Raw genomic sequence first — 22,537 nt, forward strand, 5'->3', positions numbered from 1 at the left:
ATCTCTATAACACGACCAATAAAAGATTATTATTGCCAAGTTGGGCATGATTGGTACATTAGGTAAGTGTGGAATGTTCCATATGCATAAACATACGCAGTACACAAATCGTGCACTGTTTTGCCTCACAAGCATGGACACCACGGTTTCTTAGTTTTGTAATTTCCAGTTCTTTTATTATCTTCTCGTCTTTTCCCAAACTCTCTTCTTCTCTTTCCTCTCGTTTTTTTTTTTTTTTTTCTGCCCTTTTTTAACAGCCTTCCTCTCTTCTTATTTACTCGTCATCTTCTGCAACCCGCACACGATTCTATTTCCACAGTACTCAATCTTGTAATCACACTACATTCAACAATAGCATAGTAATTATATAAACAAAACGGAAAACAAAATTCTATTTGAAATCTTTTTAAAGGACAAAGTCTCTATTAATAAATTAGGCCAAGACTCGGTGAGTAAAGAAGAATTTTATAGAGAATGATATGGCAGAAACAAGTGAAAATGGCAAGTTCTAAACAAAGCAAAAATTTAAACATCAGTAACAGGTACATATGCATTACCCATTCCAATGCTTTTTATCGATGAACTATTTTATAGGCCAGCACCAGATGCTAGATGCTGTATGGCCCATTACAAAATAACTTTTCAAGTGATAAAGTACACAATCTTATATTGGGCTATATTTGGAAGTAACTTAGATGGTGATAGCAAAGTTCCAACAAAGCAGGAGTGAATGATTACAATATTTTTCTAAATCAGAAATGTCAGTCACCAGATGTTATTGCAATTTTTGGTTTAAAGTCCAACTCAAAGTGAAAGTAATAGCCGTTGATGTTGAAATCTGGTTATCCTTGCACCGCCCGACTTTTTGGCTTTCACCTGCAATGCAATTTAATGGAGAACAAAGTACCTGCAAATTAATGGAGGTACAAGAGAATACACTAAGGACATCGGTTAAGGACCCTCCAATGCTTAAGTCAGGCATATGGTCTCACAGTAGGCGTGGTATAATTGGTATATTTGTGTCTTTGTTCCATGGTGGGGGGCTGTATTTATAAGCTTTCTAGGCAATCCCATATCTGAGTTGATTTGCTGGATATGTTGGAGGTGTCGTATTAGAGTCGGACTCTAATTTCAAGAATATATCCGATTTTACCTCGATCAGCGTGATCTTCGGTGAAGATCTTGGGAGGTAATCACACCAATATATGGAGAGAATTCGTCTTTCTATTCGAAGGTCAAGGTCGGTACCCGAGGTCGAGATCGGTATCCGAGGCCGACCTCCGAGGTCGAGGTTGTCCCTTGAGACTGAGGTCGGTACCTAAGGGCCAAAGTGACAATTGAGGCCGAGGTAGAAAGTAGCCAACGCCAAAGGTCGGGGTGATTTTTCGGCCCTCAAGCAATCAATAGTCATCGAGTCTGGCTGCTCGGCTCATCTGTCTCATATATTTGTTTAGCTTCATTTTACCCATAACAGTAACCCCCCTACTTCCGAGCTCTATACTTTATCAGCTCGAGAAGTAACTTTTTGAACTAATGTATGAGAAGGTCAACTCGTTTCATGTATATTCCTCGATTTTGTTGCCTTTATATGTGGGTGGTCGTGTATGATGACTTAGTAGATACGATAGTCGAGCATATAGTTTTCTAATTGCGAAGTCGAGCATGTAGTGATTAGGTCATGCACGATAAAATCGACAGATCAACCGTCAAATTGTAGACGTAGTAGTAAGCCGAGCACTAAAAGCTTTCTTCCCTTAAATTAAGGGAAAGTCCTTATGGTTGATCATACAACTCGGATAGTCGGGATTTGAAAGAAATTCTCCTCCCTTGACTTGGGGAAGTTCTTTCCTTGTAGAATTTGTAAAATAGTAGAGAAAAAATGGTAGCAGTATCGCGAGTACATTTTTTTTTCCATTGTACAAAAGGAGGTCACTCATAGTCGAACATATAGATAAAAAAGGTAGATAAAGCAGTAGAAATAAAAGGGGAGAACCTTCTTCCCTTTAACTGAATAAGGTTTCTCATAGTCGAACACGAGTAGTATTTACCAAGACAATCAATCAAGCACCGTCGTTTCACCCGTCAGAGTTTCTCATGGGTAGTAGATTTTTAGATGATTAGCGTTCTATGAGTGAGGTAAGAACTTACCCTCCATGCCTTATAGTCGGTACGTTCTTCAGTACCTGATGTTGAGGTCAGGGTTGGCCGATGAGCCTTATTACCGAGTTTGGTTGACTAGTTCAGCTCGGTCATTAGGTTTTTTTGCTCTGCCCAGCTTCCTTAAGTACCTGCTCCGGCTTGGTGTTCAAGAGAGTACCGATGGAAGCGACTTTCTGGATGTTGGTTGGCACGCTGGCATTGGTTTTGGCCGTCCTTTTTTCCTTTGGCGTTAGTGGCAAAGGGCTCCCCTTCTTCCATCTACTTCTTGTACTTAGCCAAGTTGTTTCCCTCTCGAGTAGCTCTTCATAAACTAAAGAATTAATCGGCATTGAAATACTTTTGAGCTTAGTTAAGTACATCGGCGAGGGTAATTAAGGGTTCTTACCAATAGAGAAGAAAAACTTTCCTTGTTTAAGGTCGGTTACCATAGCGGTCAGAGCTATCTGGTCGAAGTAATTGTTGACCTGTACTGCTTTCGCGTTGCATCGGATCATATAATCTCTTAACAGATCGTCCTTCCTTTGAGTGATCGTAAGGGGTGGGTTGATGGCTTTCTCTTATCTTTCCCATCGATGAATTGAGTGATGAAAGTCTTACTAAGCTGAGTGAAAGAATTGATAGACTTTGGCTTCAGTTGTCTAAACCACTTCAGCGCCGCTCGTGATAGAGTCAATGAGAATGCTCAGCACATTACAGAGCCGAATGCACCGTAAAGCTCCATTCAAGCCCTAAGATTCAAGGTGTTCAATTGGATCCCTCGAGCCGGAGTAAGGGGTCATCTGAGGGATCCAGAACTTGTACGAGACCTACGACTTCATAATGCTATCAGTGAACGAGGGTTCAGCCTCCTCAAACATGGCTTCCATAGAAGTCAGTCCCCAGGCTCAACATTCTTGTTAAATGTCGCCGAGCTGGCCCCAAATTTCCTCGAGTTCTGCCTCCCATGGGACCTCTCTCTGTGACGTCTTCGGGGGCTTTCCCACACCTCCTCTTTTCTAAGGTGTGGTGTAGGTCAGAGTCTGCCAGCACGGTTGTTCCTGTTGTACGTGCGAAGTCCTGACTGTACTGCCGTAGTCACTACTTTATGTATGAGTCATGAGGTGTTGCGGATGTCGAGATAATTCGATTGCTGTAACTGCTTCCGCTTCATGGTCAGGAGGCAACTGCTACCTCTCCAGTATTTGCATTATGCGGTCTACGTTGTCGGCTAGGGCCTCGACCTGGTTTTCCAAGGAGATGAGTCAACCAACTCTGTTGCAAGGCCTACCCGAGGCCACCGTTGGAACATGGTCGGTATGATGTTCCGAAAGCAGTTCCCGGAGATTTTCAGGTCATTCCTCTAGTGCGCGGGTTGTTGCAGCAATGGCGGCTAAGGCTCTCTTCCTCACTTTAGCCATTGCAGGGTAGACGAAGATACGATAAGTGATGGCTTTACTATCATTCCCACAGACGGCGCCAAACTGTTGATGCTGAAATCTGGTTGTCCTTGTTAGCCCGCATTCCACTTGTAATTTAATGGGGAACAAGAGAAGTCATGCCTCACCTCCTACGAGCCGCTAAGTACCTGCAAATTAATGGAGGTACAAGAGAATACAATGGGGGCGTCAGTTAAGGCCGAGGACCCTCCAATGCTTAAGTCAAACATATGAACTCACATTAGGTGTACTATAATCAATATATTTGTGTGTACCTTGTTCTATTGGGGGGGGTCTCATATCCGAGTTGACTTGCTTAGATATGCTGGAGGTGTCGTATTGGAGTCGAACTCTAACTTTAAGAATATATCCAATTTTACCTCGATCAACGTGATATTTGGCGGAGATCTCAGGAGATAATCCCACCCATATACGAAGAGAACTCTTCTTTCTATTCTGAGGTTGAGGTCGGTACCCGAGGCCGACCTCCGAAGTCAAGGTGTATGGTCGAGGTTGACCTTCGAGGTCAAGGTCATCCCTTGAGACCGAGGTCGATACCCGAGGACCAAAGTGACAACTAAGGCCAAGGTAGAACATATCCGACACTAAAGGTCGGGGTAATTTTCCGGCCCTCAAGCAATCCATAGTCATCGAGTATGGTTGCTTGGCTCATCTATCTCATATATTTGTTTAGCTTTATTTTACCCATAACAAAAGCAATTTTAGAAATGATTATTAACCATAGATAAAGTAAGACAAACTGAGTGGGGTGGTACACTGTGTCTCATATATGAGGTCAAGGGTTCAAGAACCCATGCAGGTTCAAGAACCCATGCGTGCATGGGGTGGTAGTCTGTATTACTCACCTTTCAAAAAGAAAAACCATAGATAAAGTAAGACAAACTAAGGGCTTGTTTTGTAGACACCTAAAAATGAGTAAATCTCATTTTACCAAAAAGAAATGTGCTTTCTAGTACATCATAATGATTGATTAAATTGAGATGAACTCATTTTTAGGCGTCTACCAAACAGGCCCAACTTCTTTTTCCGTTTCATCTTGTCGAAGCTCACATTCTATGTAAATTGTACATCCAAAAATGGCCTTAACTGCTGCATAGGAGTGTCCCTCCCCCACTGAAAATTCAAATGTAATATCAGTTCAGTGATTACCGGCCAGAAAGCCAAACCCAAATAGCTGTGACGAGGCTTTGATGATGATGATGTTTAGCTGTCACGACCAAATAATATGATGTGATAACTTAGAACTTAAAATAAAATGAAAAACACGCCCAATACTGTTCTCTATTTCAATACCTGGAGGACTGTTTCAATAATCAATACATGAAATAACAAGAGCCAAACCCAAATAGCTGTGACAAGGCTTTGATGATGATGATGTTTAGCTGTCACAACCAAGTAATATGATGTGATAACTTATTAACTTAAAATAAAAGGAAAAATGTGTCCAATACTGTTCTCTATTTCAATACCTGGAGGACTTTCAATAATCAATATATGAAATAACAAGGCTTTGATGATGATGATGTTTAGGTGTCACAACCAAATAATATGATGTAATTACTTATAACTTCAAATAAAAGGAAAAACGCGCCCAATACTGTTCTCTGTTTCAATACCTGGAGGACTCTTTCAATAATCAATATATGAAATAATAAGAGCCAAACCCAAATAGCTGTGACAAGGCTTTGATGATGATGATGTTTAGCTGTCACAACCAAATAATATGATGTGATAACTTATAATTTAAAATAAAAGGAAAAACGTGCCCAATACTGTTCTCTATTTCAATAGCTAGAGGACTTTCAATAATCAATATATGAAATAACAAGCTCTTTGGTAATCACTATCTGGAAATGCTCTAACGTACTATCAATGTAACACCAGATTTTGAGAGAGGAGGTGACTGATGTTTCCTACCTAGCTGATTTACAACATCTTGCTGACATAGGCAGCTGCTCGAAAATTGTGAATAACCCATTACTTACTGTCGTTGCACTGCTTCAGAGAAAATGTATATTTTCCTCAAGAGAAAAGATGAGGAACCACCAAACGAATGTGCACCCCTTTAAAGCATTGTGTCTCCATCAGTCGGGTAGGATTTGTACAAGGTCACTCCAAATGTCAAAGATTCTAGAATTGGAATGTTTCAGAGACGCTGTCCAGCAGAGAGTACCAGTGACATGTGCAATGAAGGACGAGCAATTATTTCAATTTCCATGAGAAAATGATCTTTTCCTGCTGTTGCACTGCTTCCGAGAAAATGATCTTTTCCTCGAGATAAAAGATGAGGAACCACCAAACGAATGTGCACCCCTTGCACCCCTTTAAAGCATTGTGTCTCCATCAGGTGGGTAGGATTTGTACAAGGTCACTCCAAATGTCAATTCTACAATTGGAATGTTTCAGAGAAACTGTCCAGCAGAAAGTACTAACGAAATATGCAATCAAGGACGAGCAATTATTTCAATTTCCATGAGCATCCACTTATCTGCAGTTCCACAAATTATTATGCCCTTCTGCAACCAGATCCCACATGGACACAAACTTTTAACATTCTATTTCAGATTTTTGAAGCAGAGCTTCAGTAGATAAACACAGATATCACCACATCAAATTATGGCCTCAGTGTAAGAAGACATCACAATAAGTACACAGTTCCAGAAGAATACTTCAACATATGATACTAAAAAATGATTAACTTCGAGTGGAGGAAATGCAGGTATCAAGAAAACCTAGCTAGCAATACATACACATCATTCAATTAGGATCCAAAGAACGACAAGCTATCTGACTACAAACAGTATTACTCTATGCCTTGGTGTGTAATATCAACAGAAATGCATCAACGAGAGCATGGAAGACATCAGAATCATCGGAATCCGTTTGTAACAACAGCTCGCTAATCAAATTGATTGGTGAAGCATCAATCCATAAAGAAAAAAATAACCCATATATCTAAAAGAATCAGATACAAATTAAATTCATCCAAATTAGGTGTTTGAGCCGTGCAGCCTACCAACATTTAAATTGTTTTCACATCTGTTTAAAAGAGGGTATTGTGGTAATTCTACAATCATAACTGATGTGCTAGCTCAAGACAGGTCTTCCAAAAGCAAACTGGTTGGTTGTCAAGTAGGCTAGGGAAACCAATATTTTTGCATATTTTTGCGAGCAAGGTTGAGGCTTTTCAGGGTAGCTGGGGAGTGAATTCCTCTTTGTTTTGATTGGGTGAAGCCTCATTGTCCATTTTTATCTGTCCCTTTGGTTTTGCTTAACAAAAATTATGTGGCTCTTCAAATAAGAAAAAAAAAAAAGGAAGCTTTTACAATGGGAAACAAATTTCCTAATGTCCTCCACTCAGGAAGCTACTACTGATTTACTGGGAGACTGTACAAAGTGTATCTTCCATGTTGCAACAAACTGCAAGCCATAATTTGCATTACACTGCAAAACCTTGATCAAAAAATAGAATCAAAGAAAATCCTTCAGCAAATTTGCAACAGGAAAGTGATAGGCCATCCATGTGATGGTGCAGGGATATCTTTAATGAAGACGTCTCCAAGGACGCAAATGCTTCACCAACGCTATCTGTCATCCAATGCTAGGCCTGTGAACTATGGTAGGGTTCACATCCTTTCAGGCATTTTTTTCAGCCCTCTTGAGAGGTGCAAATGCACCATGTTATCAAATGTGAACAAGGGCTGTTATATGGCCCATTCTTGGGCCCATCTAGGTTTTAGGACATAATGGGTATTTTCACTTTTGTTATTAACGCATTCTTGTAAATATTGAAACTATGTTAATAGATTTGAGAGAGGGGAGCACATGTGCACCCTAATCCTCATTCTCTCTCCTTTCTTCTCTTTTTCTTTTTCTCTTTTCTCCTATCTCAATCTGCCCACATTGTAATATCCTGTGTATTTTAGGGTAGAATTCTATGATTATATGCGTAGAAATAGTTACATGTGTGCATACATACATATTTTGAACGCATCTGACATAATATACTTTGATTATTTTTCGATCCAACCATTGAGATAACCTTATATGCACAGATAAAGCTAGTCAACCCTTAACTTTCAATCAAGGCCAACATATCATTATGAATTAAGTGAATAGACCTGGTTTAAGCTTTTATACCTGACCTTAACTATAGGAAAACATATTTCTAGGAGCCTGTTCAAGATGAAATTTCAGACAATGCTTTGTTAGGCTAATTGAACCGTTTATTAATAATTTCGGGACCTAAGTCACAAAATCCACCGTTGATCGGAAATAGTATCACATCTATTCGGAATGTACACAAAGCCAATGATCCGATGGGGGAGTTGAATCGTTCAAGTCCACCAAGACACGTTTAAGGAAATTCTAGGACTGTCAATCAACAATTTGAAGCAATCCAGCTAATGGATTTCAAGATCAGCCATTAGATAATAAGATCGACCATTAGATTACAAGGATGACCATTAAACATTACGATTAACCCATATTACACAATCAAAACCCACTGTTGGCGGGCCACTGATCAACACGATTGATGATCATGCACACCAGCACTATATTGGGCATTGTCGCATGTGGGAACACACATGTACGCGTGTGAACAGCAACCCAAATCCAAAGAAATCATCCATCATGCGAACATAGGTTCACAAACAAAACTTACGTTTCTTAATCTATTACTGGAAACCCGACTACTTTGCATATATGTGAGTTTTCTCCTCAAATCTCAGTCATCCATGTAGTTGAGACATGTTAGTGCCTCAATTTGTCAATAACGTGAGCTAGGGTGTCTTGACTCGGTGGAGCCTCCATTAGAAGACATTGAAGACTGAAGACTCGAAAACTTGAAGCATCAAGGCATGAAGACAACAGGTAAACATGAGGTGCATTGGTAAACCTTGCCTTAGACCCCTTAAGTTCCAAAACAACCTACCTCTAAATGTTTCATTCCATAAGTAAACATTTGATTCATCAAACCCAAGCCTTAGACCTTAAACGAACATGTTTAGTTAGGCTTAAAAGAGGTGCAAAGTTGTTGTGAATCAGAAACCCAAAACATCATACTCGATCAATCGAAGGCTCATCGCTCGATCAATCAAAGGTGTGTTGATGCAGGACAATTAACCACTTGTTCTAAAAGCTCGAACCGTTAGAGCATGGAAAATTAATCTGTTTATCTCATAAGCCCAGGCCCCACATCGCATGGGTTAGGACCTCGGCCAAACCCCCATCTTGGGCCCCAAATCACATGAGTACCGCCTCACACGAGCCACCCACCTCACACGAGCCGCCCACCCCGAGTTTGTCCCCGCATCCCACAAGCTACCCCACTCAAGCCCGGTATGAAATGTGCATTAATCACCCCTGGTGAGGAGTCTCGAACATGAGACTTCCCTCGTGGGCCTCAAATCACATGGGTACCGCTCACCCCGAGTGTGCCCCTGCATCCCACTCGCAACCCCACTCGAGCCCGGTGTGAAAATGCCCCTGCATTATGTGTGAAAACATCCAGCGACTTTGTTGCCTAATATCGAATTAGTTTGGTTGATCGAGGGAATCGATCGATTGATGATCTAGCCGTTAGAGATTCGTTGGAGCTTTTTCTTTATAAATCTAGCATCTGGATCTTTGTGGAGATGGTGGAATTTGGTATTTTAAAGATCCTAGTGTATCATAAGCCTTCCCATACATCCTATGCCCTATCCCAAAGAGATCCATGCCTTCTTCATTCGGATTAATCACTCTAATGAGCATTCCAAGCTCTATTTGATGAAGAACATAGTATCTTGCACTCTTTAGATATTAGACACCACACCTATAGGTAAATCATTTGTCTAAACACTCTAGAATGCCCATTTAAGTGAATCCCTAATTTAAAAATAACTACCCATTAGTTGTCGAAGATTCAACCATCCTATCCCACTCACTGGGCATACACACACGGGTACATCGATTACAAGTTAGCCAATTCTAGGAGTGGAAAAAGATCGACTTCAAAGATCGGGGGAGCAATTGAAAAGCCAATTCAAGGTTAAAGAAGCTCTCAAGCAAGGCACATCAACGAGGCTCAATCCGACAAGGTTGTTATTTCAGAGTCCACATATTCTTTCCTTGTGTAGGATTGACTGAAGAGTTTATAACCCAAACTCGCGTAGGTCCTTGTATAGGACCGTATCGCCACCGAATACGGGTGCATACGTAGGCCACTGACACATGTAAACATGTAGGTCCTTATGTAGGACCACCTCCAGCGGGAGTGTACGTAGGTCATTGGATTAGGACCGTAGAGATTATTGGTGAATCGATAGAAAACTAATTAAGTTTCCCCGGGAGCCACCGACACTGGTGGAAACATGGTCTACCGACACAGGTGTGTACATGTTTCACCAACAGGGGTATGTACATGTAGGTTCTTGTGTAAGGCCGAAGGTTTGTATTGAACCTATTAAAAGTCATTGTAAATGTTAGTGGTAAACCTATTGAAAACCATCGAATTAGTCAAATCTGGTACACTCGAGGAGAGTGCGTTCACCGAGTGTGGAGTAGGCAATTAGTCGAACCACTATATATTGTTGTGTTTGCAATTGTAATTTGAGCATGCTATTCTATTTGTAATTGTGAGTTGAATGGTTTAATTCATATGAATGCATAATTAGATTGTATGCTAAGCGCTTGATTGATTGCACACGCATGCACAAGAAATCTATCTCCCACATATACTATTGTGCTCAATTAGTTGTATCTTATTTTGATGTGTTTAACTACGCCTATTGGAATGCTAGAATGACAGTTTTCTTAATTAGTCTATGTTCATATACTATTGTGCTCGATTAGTTGTATCTTAATTAGTCTATATTCATAATTTATAGTGCTAATTGCATAAATTGGTAAAAAATTTAAAAAGGATTTAACCGTTTAGAGTAAGATCTGTATGAGCTTTAGAGTGATGTCTACTCATAAGGTAAGTGTCATCTCACAACCACCTTATTTTGATGTGTCTAACTACGCCTATTGGAAGGCTCGAATGACGGTTTTCTTGAGATCCATTGACAATATGGTTTGGGCTATTGTAGAACAAGGATGGTATAGGCCCATAGAACAAGTTGTAGTTGACGGTAGAACCATTAGCACTTTTAAAGATAAATCCAATTAAAGTGTTGATGAGAGAGCTAGATATGGATATGATGCCAAAGCTTTCAATGCAATTTATTGTGATGTTTCCCCCAATAAATTTAAACGCATTTGTACATGTGAAACGGGAAAGGACGCGCGAGGCATTTTAGAAACCACCCACAAGGGAACAAGCACGGTAAAATGTTTCAAGCTTCAACTATTACTACACAATGCAAGAATATTAAAATGGAAGAGTCTGAAATTTTCATGGAATTTTATAGTAAACTAAATAATATTTACAATTTCAAGTGGGGTTTAAGAGAAAAGATCCTTGAGGACCGTATATATAGGAAAATACTTATATCCCTCCCGGATAGGTTCACTCCCAAGATAACATTTATAGAAGAGTGTAGAGACGTATATGAGATGAAAGTAGAAGAACTTTTAGGTTCACTACAAACATTTGAACTACAAGTTAAAACTCCCTCTAGAAAGAAACTCACTGCTCTTAAATCTTCAAATAGGCACAAGGATAAGAAAATCGAAGCCGAAGATGACAGTGATGATAAGGATGAAGATATGACTTCAATCACAAAAAAAATTATGAGGTTCCTTAAGAAGGATAGAGGAGAGAATTGTGACAAGAAGGGTAAGTCGGTTGAACCAAAGAGTATAGGTAAATCTTTCATAAAACCAAAAGATGCCAAGTGTCACAAGACTCACAACTGTGAGGGTTATGGTCACATTGCCTCTAAATGTACTAGTAAATTAAGATCAAAAGGAAAGGCAATGGCAGCAACATGAGATGATTTTGAGGTTTCAAAATCAGATTTTGAAGAGTCCCATAGTGATGAAGACCTTAGCTCCTTTGATGACCTCTAGGCTCCAGCAGTACTAATCACCCTATGACTAGAGACAGGGGAGAAAAATCTTACCATAACACTTCAAGTGAAGAAGAAGAGTCCTCTTCCAATGAAGAAAATGGAGATGAAGGAGATGATGAGTTGAAAGAAGCCTACAATCAGCTATACACCAAAAGTTTGGAAATTATTAAGTAGTTTGGTCAGGTTAAGGCGGAAAAGAATCAATCGGCTAACGATCTAGAAAAAGTAAAATCTGATAATTTCTCCATGATTCAAGAAAAGGAAAATCTAAAGTCCGATCTAGATGAGACTTTGGGGAGATATGCAGGCCTTGAATGTGAGCTTGAATCTCTTCTTGCCATTATTAAGGCTAAGGTTACCCAACAAGACCAAGTAGGAAAATCTATTAGTGTAGGTAAGCCTTTCGGGGATATGAGAGGTTTGGAACTTGATAGGAAAACTAATGCAACAACATCTACCCCTCCGGTAATCTGAAAGGATTCGTCTGCTTCAAGAAGTAGATCGAGAGCATCTCCTGTGCGCCATAATTGTGGAGATATTGGCCATATGAAATTTGAATGCTTAACATCCAAAAGGCTACAATCCAACACAGTCTCGAATAGAATATGAAAATATATCATGACTGAGAATTCGGCACACCAATAGAGAAGCCCCCCTATAGGATCATCGTAAAAGAAGAAGTTTCCAGCCCCTCAAAAAATGAACAACCATATGAGGGAGTTGATCAAACAAGTTTCCCTTCTCAATGAGAAAATGAAGAAAATGCTTAGTTGGGGCAACAACAACCAGGGTAGGAAACATATAAGAAAATCTCCTACCAATAATAGATCTCTAACTAGGAATTAACCTAAGGGAGATGAATTTAGGATAGAGAATTCCCTCCCAAGAACAATTAGGGTCTTAGGAAATTCACACCCAAGTGGATTGTAAAAAAGGATAGGTGATCCTTAGATATCTATGCTGAATACGTAAATATGAGGAATTCAGCCTCATTTTGATTAGTTTAGCATATGTTACTTCACTCTTATGCTTTAATTTGCTAAACTTCCTTGGTCATATTGCTTGATAGGTATATCCTTTAAATGACCATGATATGTATGCTCCATGTTTTTACTGTTTATATGTACCCTACACTCCCTTGTTAGTATGTGCTTATAGGAAGATGTATGATTTATATAGCTTTCCATTACTCTGTTCCTATAGGTATATCCCTGGAATTGTCTCTTTGTCATTTACTAACAAAAGGGGAGAGAACAAGTCCCACCAAAACAAGAGAATTTTGTTTTGCAGGTTCTCTTTGTTTCGGGGATTTGATGGAGTTAGGGAGAGCATTGCAAGTGTCTACATCTCATGTCTTGTATTTTTGTTAGAAATCATTGTAATATTGACATGTAATGTTTGTAGTTGTTTTGGTTTGTCATTGGTATGGATCATGACAGGGTCCAGTTTAGTTTTGTCACGCAATTAACAAAGGAGGAGATTGTTAGTGTTTCGGTTAGTTAATAACGTGAGCTAAGGTATCTTGAGTCCATTAAGCCTCCAATGGAAGACATCAAAGACCGAAGACTCGAAGACTTAAAGCATCAAGGCCTAAAGATAACAAGTAAACATGAGGTGCTTTGGTAAACCTAGCGTTAGACCCCTTAAGTTCCAAAACAACCTACCTCTAGATGTTTCATTCCATAGGTAAACATTTGATTCATCTAACTCAAGCCTTAGACCTTAAAATAATATGTTTAGTTAGACTTAAAAGCGGTGCAAAGCTGTTGTAAATCAGAAACCCAAAATAGCAGAATTTCAGGAATTGTCGATCGATTGTCAATCAAATCGACAGTCCTTCGATCAAACTCGATCAATCGAAGGTGCGCAAAAACGTCCAGCAACCTTGCTGCCTAATATCGAATTAGTTCGATTGATCGAAGGTATCGATCGATCGATGATCCAGCTGTTAAAGATTCGTTGGAACTTTTCCTATATAAATCTATCATCTGGATCCTTGGGGAGATGATGGAATTTGGTATTTTAGATACCCTAGTGTATCTTAGGCCTTCCCATACATCTCAGGCTATCCCAAAGAGATTCATGCCTTCTTCACTGTGATTAATCACTCTAATGAGCATTCCAAGCTCCATTTGATGAAGAACATGGTATCTTGCATTCTCTAGATATTAGACACCACACCTATAGGTAAATCCTTTATCTAAACACTCTCTGAAATGCTCATCTAAGTGAATCCCAAATTTAGAAACAACTACCCATTAGTTGTAGGAGATTCAACCATACTATTCCATTACCTTGGCATCTTCACATAGGTACATCGATTGCAAGATAGCCGATTCTTAGAGCGAAAGAAAATCGATTTCAAAGATCAGAGGAGCAATTGAGAAGCCGATTCAAGATTGATGAAGCTCTCAAGCAAGGCGCATCAACGGGGCTGAATCCAACAAGGTTGTTATTTTAGAGTCAACATGCTCTTTCCTTCTATAAGATTGACTATAGAGTTTGTAGCCCAAACTCGCATAGGTCTTTGTGTAGGACCGTATCGCCACCGAATACGGGTGCGTACGTAGGCCACCGACACAGGTGTAAACGTGTAGGTCTTTATGTGGGACCACTTCCAATGGGAGTGTATGTAGGTCCTTGGATTAGGACCGTAGGGGTTATTGGTAAACTGATAGAAAACCAATTAAGTCTCCATGAGAGCCACCGACACGGGTGGAAACATGGTCCACTGACACGGTTGTGTACATGTTCCACCAACACGGGTGCGTACATGTAGGCTCTTGTGTACGACCGAAGGTTTGTGGTGAACCTATTAAAAATAATTGTAAAGGTTAGTGGTAAACCTAATGAAAACCATTAAGATAGTGAAATCTGGTACACTCGAGGAGAGTGCGTCCGTCGGGTGTAGAGTAGGCAATTAGACGAACCATTATATATTGTTGTGAAATCTGGTACACTCGAGGAGAGTGCGTCCGTCGGATGTAGAGTAGGCAATTAGACGAACCATTATATATTGTTGTGTTTGCAATTGTGATTTGCGCATGCTATTCTATTTGTATTTGAGAGTTGAATGGTTTAATTCATATGATTACATAATTAGATTGTATGATAGGCACTAGATTGATTGCACAGGCACACACAAGATATCTCTCGCATAGACTATTGCGCTCAATTAGTTATATATTATAATTAATCTATGTTCCGTGTAGCATGGTGTAGTGTTAGACAACCGACGCAATTTCAATACATAATAGTTCGATACAAGATCCCGCGGATCGTCTTTTTAGACAAGAAGCCTCCACAACTAGTCGAACTTGTTTTCTTTAGAACTTCGGCTCCAAGAAATCAATCCAAGTCATTCATGATCTTCAAGAAGATCATTGGAATCCAGTAGGAATCCGAGAGAGACAAGAACAACCAATAGGGAGAGTGAATTCTAAGTTTCACAATCTTCATGAGTAAGAACACGGAAACCGTCCGCAATAGTGTTTCTCGCGAACCACCAGGTAAAGTCCCTCAAACCCCGGATCTAAGGGCCCCACAAGCTTCGTACATTCAATCCAAACCATCCAACGTGATCGGCTCGAAGGAAAAGGCCCCATGTGCGAATCAATCATTGAAGGGCGGATTATATTCTTCATTTTAAAGCCGAATAACATGATCGTTGGTGGGCCCTAATTTTGAATCTAAGACATCCATCAGAGAGGTCATCTGATGGTATTTGATCATTGTAATTCACATGGTGATTAGACATCACCATTGGGTGTGAGAACCCAACAATCCCAATGTATGAAGAACGCAACTAGTGCGATACGAAGCTGCATCGATTCCGCGCTAACTCAACACGTTAGGAAATCTCTAGAGACTTTCACAGGTGTTATAAAAGATTGTCCCCTGAAGACAACAACTCACACAGATTTAAGAGAAATAGAGAGAGATTGAGAGAATCATGAGAGGGGAAGTGCATCCAAAGAAACCTGGTTTGAGTCAGTTTCGATTCAAGGTGAGTTGCCTCATGCAACTTTTCGTCTGTAATCTCAGAATTTTGATTATTTCAACTATGTACTAAATTGTGCAATCTTTATTTATAAATCTATCTTCAGTTCTTAATCAACGTATGCAATTGTAATCCACAACTCAGATTAAGGAATTTCATATTTCTGTTTGAAGTTGCTGGAAAATTAAGTTATTGGCTTAAATTCTCCAATTAACTACCCGATTTTGGTGTTTTGAAATTGTTTTAGGTCTATTTCACTGATTGATCAGGATGTATCGTTTGTTTTTATTTTGTTTTAAATCTTAATCCAAGTTGTATCGTTGTTTTTATTTTATTTTAAATTTGAATCAATTGCTGGAAATTTAGTTATTATCTCCAAATTTTGGGTTTGCTTCTATGACAGATATTTATTGTAGTGATTTCATGATCTACATTAACGGTGTTATTTCGTTGCAAAGTGAGGAATTTCATGAATCCTTGTGATATTGTTTTTGGATGTCTTGGTGATGAAATTCAAATATGACGTGCGAGATTTCAGGCTTAAGATCACATTAGTTCAGAAACAATTACACAAATTCCATATCCCACATGAAAGTCCAAACCATTCAATTAAGGGGAATCTATACGGGTCCAGGCCTACACATGTTAGGGCTGGATCTGTTACAATTATAAACCAAACGATGCTAAAAAAAAAATTAAGTAATAATCATCCACACATGCACAGCAATCAGTCTCTAATCCAAGGGATTCACCAATTTCAATTCAAGGAACCCTAAGGTGAGAAAAGGGGCAAAAGAGGTATGAAAAACACAATCTAGGGTTAGGATTTATGAAAAATAGGTATGAGACGATAAAAGAGGACGAAAACCTGATCCAAAAGACTGTTCCCGCGTGTGGGCAACAGGCCTAGGGCGCTCGCACGTGCGCAGGTACCTGGCCGCACATGCGAGGGGGCGTCGATTGTGGAAAAGCTCTCCTTTGCCCTAGTCGGCCAGGGGTATGCTCCAAAACCCCGAAGTTTCGGGTCGATCCAAGCTACGGCTTATGCGTGGTGCTCTGTTGAAGCTTCAGCTTTCCTGTAGGGCCAAAATCTAGAATTCTACTGTAAAGAAAAAAACTGTTACAACAAAGGACGAACTTGAAGCACGAATAGTGGTAGAAGATGAAAAAAGAGAGATGATGGAGGATGGGGGTGAATCGGGATCGATGTGGCTTCGCACCACGGTAGTTAGCCTTTCAAAAAGGGAGGGCTTCGCACCCACTCTTGAATTCTTCCACAACTCACTAAGAGAGCAGAAAAATAAAGCAGGAATTTTTATTAAGCTTGAATGAATGAAAAGAACTACAAAGGGTGCCTATTTATAGGGAAAACCCTATACCCTAAAACTCGCGCCATGTGCGCAACCTATTACTTGGCGATGAAGTAAACTAAAATAAAAACCAAACAAAGAAATCTAAAGCGTTCACGATGTTCTAAATAACATGAATAAGCAAAACCTAAAATATGAAATCAATCCGACTAGTGGGTCATGATCATAATGGGCTTTTCTCGACTATTGGGTCCACTCTTTTGAATAAAAACTTCGTCTTCTAGCTAGGATGCCCTCCCTGGACGTCGCCATTGAGCCAGATCGACGGTGGGGCCCTCCTTCGTACGAACGTGCATAGTGAGCGGCGTGCATGCGCGTGTGCCCGTGATGTCCCCATTAATTCTCCCCGGCTGCGAAGATTTCGCCACTGGCAAAATAAAACTCCTTAACCGCTCCAGGATATCAGGATCAAGTCTCTGAAGCTCCTCAGTGAGCCACGTGATGTCTGAAGCTGGGCGTAACTTCCATTTAACCAGGTACTTCTGGAACCCGCCGTCCGACGTTGAAACTATCTGATGGTCCAGGATATCTTCTATTTCCTCTCTGGGTGTGTGAAGGTTAGGTATGGAAGGCAGAGGTTGAGAAGAAAGATCAGGAAGAGTATGTATGTGAGGTAGAGGCTGAGAAAATAGGTTGGGACGGGTAGGTATGGGAGGTAGAGGCTAGGAAAATGGGTCGAGAAGAGTAGGTATGGGAGGTAGAGGATGGGAAGAAAGGTCAGGAAGAGTAGGTATGGGAGATAGAGGCTGGTAAGAAAGGTCAGGAAGAGTGTATGCGAGGTAGAGGCTGGGAAAATGGGTCGAGAAGGGGCCATGATTCAAGGGATAAATATGAGAAATCAGGATGGGTGGGCGAAGGGCCGGACAAAGTATCAGTGGTCCCCTGAAAAGTAACTAGATCCTCCACATCAAATGTGAAACTAATTCCCATGGAAGGTGGAAGATCTACCTCATATACATTGAGACTGTTTCGTTTTATAATTTCGAAGGGTCCATCGCTACGCGAATGTAACTTACGAACGACCCCCGGAGGGTACTGCTCGGGCCTGATGCGGACCATCACAGAGTCCCCAATATTGAATTCTTTGAAACATTTATGCTGGTTTGCAGAAAATTTGTAATATTCATTACTAGTAGTGATCTTCTGCCTGATTTCTTAATGCCATGAATAAATGTGATGCGCAAAAGACTCTGCAAACTCTGACGCCCTATGGGAAAGTGACATAGGGACAAGATTAATAGGTTTCCCAGGTTTATAAACAGTAACGACTTCATAAGGACTAAGACCTGTGGACCTATCGACAGAACTATTAAACGCAAGCTCGGTTGTAGGTATTACGGTGTCCCATGTTCTGGTGTGCTTTATATCCCTCCTAGGGGGAGACTCATCCAGTAGATCATTAGGAAAAACATCACGTAACTCATCTATTACCGGAATGGCCTCAGTGGGCAACTCTATACTAGCCTCTGGTGCACTCTCCAACTACAAGGCCGCACATGTTGTACTCCTCAAAATAGTGGTCTTGATGTCTCTCATGGGGTGAGTGCACGGGTGCGCAAGCATAATTGATTCCTTGACCAACTCCATTCATTGCTCTAATCTCCAGGCCACCCGCCTGAGATTGGACATCTACCCCAATGGTGGGGTTTGTCCTGGCGATGGTCTTTAGTCGGGTAATGCGCACATCAAGTTAATCAAAGTGTTGGTCTATATCTTGTTCCCAGCACTTACCCAAAAACTCGATCTTCTGGGACAGTTTGTTTAGTGACTCTAGCAGTTGCTCCATGTTTAGTGTAGGGTGCAAGCCAAAACCATGACCCATGCGTGTGGCATACGACCGCTAACTCCACCTAAGGACTTTCTATTACAACTATATGCAACTAAACGGGACTAAATGATCCTATGAGACTCTACATGAGGGAAACTACGCAATGCTACCAAAATTCAGCAATATAGTTGTCAAAATATAAGAAAGTTTTTTTAAAATAAATAAAACAACTTAGTTTCTAAAAACAAAAAAGGAAAGTTTCTAAAAACAAATTAGGAAAGTTTCTAAAAAAAACAACCTAGTTTCTAAAAACAAAAAAAGGAAAGTTTCTAAAAATAAATTAGGAAAGTTTCTTAAAAAAAAAAAACAAATTAGGAAAGTTTCTATATAAAATAAAATTTAAAAAAAAAAAAAAAAAAACAACCTAGTTTCTAAAAAAAGAAAAAGGAAAGTAAACTAGTTTCTAAAAAGAAAAAGCAAAGGAAATTAGTTTCTAAAAACAGATTAAGAAAGTTTCTAAAAATTTAGTTTCTAAAAAACAGAAAATGAAAGTTTCTAAACCTAGAAATAGAAAGCTAAGTTAATTTCTAAAATAATTCAAATAAGGGGATAACAAAAAATTTGAGCAGCTTATGTCAGGGATGGACCTCCAAACAGTCATATATGATGAGAATTGATACGTAATGGACATAAACAACTAAACCTTTAACATGTAATGCATTCCCCTATAAGAACCCTAAGCTCTGATACTAAATTTGATGCAGGACATGAAATTCAAATATGATATGCTAGATTTCAGGCTTAAGATCAAATTAGTTCAGAAATAATTACACAAATTCCATATCCCACATGAAAGTCCAAAACATTCAATTAAGGGGAATCTATGCGGGTCCAGGCCAACACATGTTAGGGTTGGATCTGTTACAATTATAAATCAGATGATGCTCAAAGATAAACAGTAATCATCCACACATGCACAACAATCAGTCTCTAATCCAAGGGATTCACCAATTTCAATTCAAGGAACCTTAGGGTGAAAAAAGGGGCAAAAGAGGTATGAAAAACACAATCTAGGGTTAGGATTTGTGAAAAAACAGGTATGAGAGGGTAAAAGAGGACGAAAACCTGATCCAAAAGACTGTTCCCGCATGTGGACAGCGGGCCTAGGGCGCTCGCACGTACGCAAGTACCTGGCCGCACATGCGAAGGGGCATCGATTGCAGAAAAGCTCTCCTTGGCCCTGGTCGACCAGGGGTATGCTTCAAAACCCCGAAGTTTCGGGCCAATCCGAGCTACAGCTTGTGCGTGGTGATCCGTCGAAGCTTCAGCCCTCTTGCAGGACCAAAATCTAGAATTCTGCTGTAAAGAAGAAAACTGTTGCAATGAAGGACAAACTTGAAACACGGATGGTGGTAGAAGATAAAAATTAAAAAAAAAAAAAATTTTAAAAAGAGATGATGGAAGATGGGGATGAATCGGGATTGATGTGGCTTCGCACAACGGTAGTTAGCTCTTCGAAAAGGGAGGGCTTCGCACTCACTTTTGAATTCTTCCACAACTAACTAAGAGAGCAAAAAAATAAAGTAGAAATTTTTATTAAGCTTGAATGAATGAAAAGAACTACAAGGGGTGCCTATTTATAGGGAAAACCCTATACCCCAAAACTCATGTCATATGCGCAACCTATTACTTGGCAATGAAGTAAACTAAAATAAAAATCAAACAAAGAAATCTAAAGCGTTCACGATGTTCTAAATAACATGAATAAGCAAAACCTAAAATATGAAATCAATCCGACTAGTGGGCCACGATCATGAGATCTCATGATGGGCTTTTCTTGACTATCGGGTCCACTCATTTGAATCAAAACTTCGTCTTCTAGCTAGAAGGCCCTCCCTGGATGTCGTCATCAAGCTAGATCGACGGTGGGGCCCTCCTTCGTATGTACGTGCATAGGGGGCGGCGTGCATGCGCGTGTGGGCGTGATGTCCCCATCACTTGGATAGGGCTAGACATTGATGACTTGTTTTTTAAGCATCTTGGAAAAAAAAATTGATTCATGCATTGCATAAATTAAGTACTCGAGTTATTACCTTTGGGTGAGCACCTTGGTGTGTGCAATAGACCTAGTAATTACCGTAGGGTGACCACCCATGCATGTGCAATAGGCCCATTGATTATTTTTAGGTGAGCACCCAAGTGTGTGTAACATTCCCTGGTTGAGCGCTCGTGTGTGCAATAGTTGAGCGCTCATGTGTGCGCAATAGGCCCATTGATTATTTTGGGCTGAGCGCGCAAGTGTGTGCAACATTCCCTAGTTGAGCACCCATGTGTGTGCAATAGGCCCATTGATTATTTTCAGCTGAGCGCCCAAGTGTGTGCAACATTCCCTGCTTGAGCGCCCATGTGTGTGCAATATACCGTTTACTTCATTGATTGTGGCCAGGTTGGGTGAGCGCCCAAGTGTGTGCAATAGACCAACTATCGGGGCTAGTTGGGTGAGTTCCCTAGTGTGTACAAGAGACTAGCTTTGCAGGCCCAGCGGAACTTTTTATCAGCGTAGGCCTAATTGAATGAAACTGGCCCCGGATGTTCTATTGATAACCATATTGAAATAGTTGATGCATATCTTGCATTACATGCATGGTTTTAAAGACTTGGTTTTGTATTCTTTTGGTTTGAATAGTCAAAATTTTGTATTTCTATGAAAATACCTTTATGCAATTTTGTTACTTGATTACATGTGATAAACTGTACGATGTTAATTCACTGACTTTCATAGCTAACCCTTTATTGTTGGGGGAAAAAATAGTTTCAAGTGATGACATCGAAGAAAACTTCACAGAGGAGGATGGGCTCTAAAAGGCGTACTTTGTATAAAATTCATAGTTTGATTTTTATTTAAAAGTAGAAAGGATTGACATAATAAGGTCGAAGTGAATGACCAGTAGATTGATTTAGTAAAGTAGAGGATAGTGATTTAGAACTTCAAACTTGAATGTTGGGATTATGAATGTGTGTGCGTGTGCGTGTGTGAATGTGAATGTGAATGTGAATGGATTGGAATGTGGATGGAAAGTGTAAAGTAGATTGAATGGAGAAAAAAACAAAAACAAAAGTGGTGTATAGTGAAGCATTTGTTCATTATTTATCCACCCTCGAATTCAAAATCAAAGTCCCTATACTTGAGTGCCGAATTTTGGGGCGTTACATACGGTATCAAAGCTAAACTGATCTGACATTGATCTCTTCCTTCTTCTTCAATGTTTCTTCTCTTTTCTTCTTCCTCATATTGTTTTGAGGTGAAAAATATAAAGCCATTGGGAGCTGATGTACTTGAATCTCTCTCAACCACCATATGGTGGGCCATTTTTATCTGTCCCCTTGGTTTTGCTGAACAAAAATTATGTGACACTTCAAATAAGGAGAAAAAAAAAATGCTTTTACAATGGGAAATAGATTTCCTAACGTCCTCCACTGAGGAACATACTACTGATTTACCGGGGACTGTACAAGTCTATATTCCATGTTGCAACATACCGCAAGCTGTTATTTACATTACACAGTGCAAAACCTTGATCAGAAACTAGAATCGAAGAAAATCCTATAGCAAATTTGCAACAGGAAAGTGATAGACCATCCATGTGATGGTCAAGGTATTTCGTATCAATAACGGTGGCCGTAACCATCACCACCGTTACCGATATGGGTATCGATCATAACGACCATTATGACACCCGTAACGGTTTTATTAAAAAATTGCCCGAAAAATTCTGGAAAGAGAAAAAACTAGAAAATATAGA

The 22,537-nt window shown here is 40.0% G+C and overlaps 1 protein-coding gene across 7 annotated transcripts in view; it reads right to left on the reverse strand.

The window, feature by feature from the left end:
* Positions 1–286: 286 nt before the first annotated feature.
* Positions 287–22,537, reverse strand: part of LOC131225975 (pentatricopeptide repeat-containing protein At2g30780) — a 42,202-nt gene continuing 19,951 nt past the window's right edge. The window contains exons 3-4 of one of the 7 annotated variants that reach the window (XM_058221604.1): positions 4,647–4,709; positions 545–876 (exon numbers count right to left, since the gene is read on the reverse strand). The gene's annotated coding sequence lies outside the window, so the exon portion shown is untranslated. Of the gene's footprint in view, positions 340–544; positions 877–4,422; positions 4,710–5,145; positions 6,176–22,537 lie in introns of those variants that run through there. The other 6 variants (XM_058221606.1, XM_058221605.1, XM_058221601.1 and 3 more) reach the window with 6 other exon arrangements.

The sequence above is a fragment of the Magnolia sinica genome, chromosome 14, assembly GCF_029962835.1.
Source record: "Magnolia sinica isolate HGM2019 chromosome 14, MsV1, whole genome shotgun sequence".
Classification (NCBI taxonomy): Eukaryota; Viridiplantae; Streptophyta; class Magnoliopsida; order Magnoliales; family Magnoliaceae; genus Magnolia; species Magnolia sinica.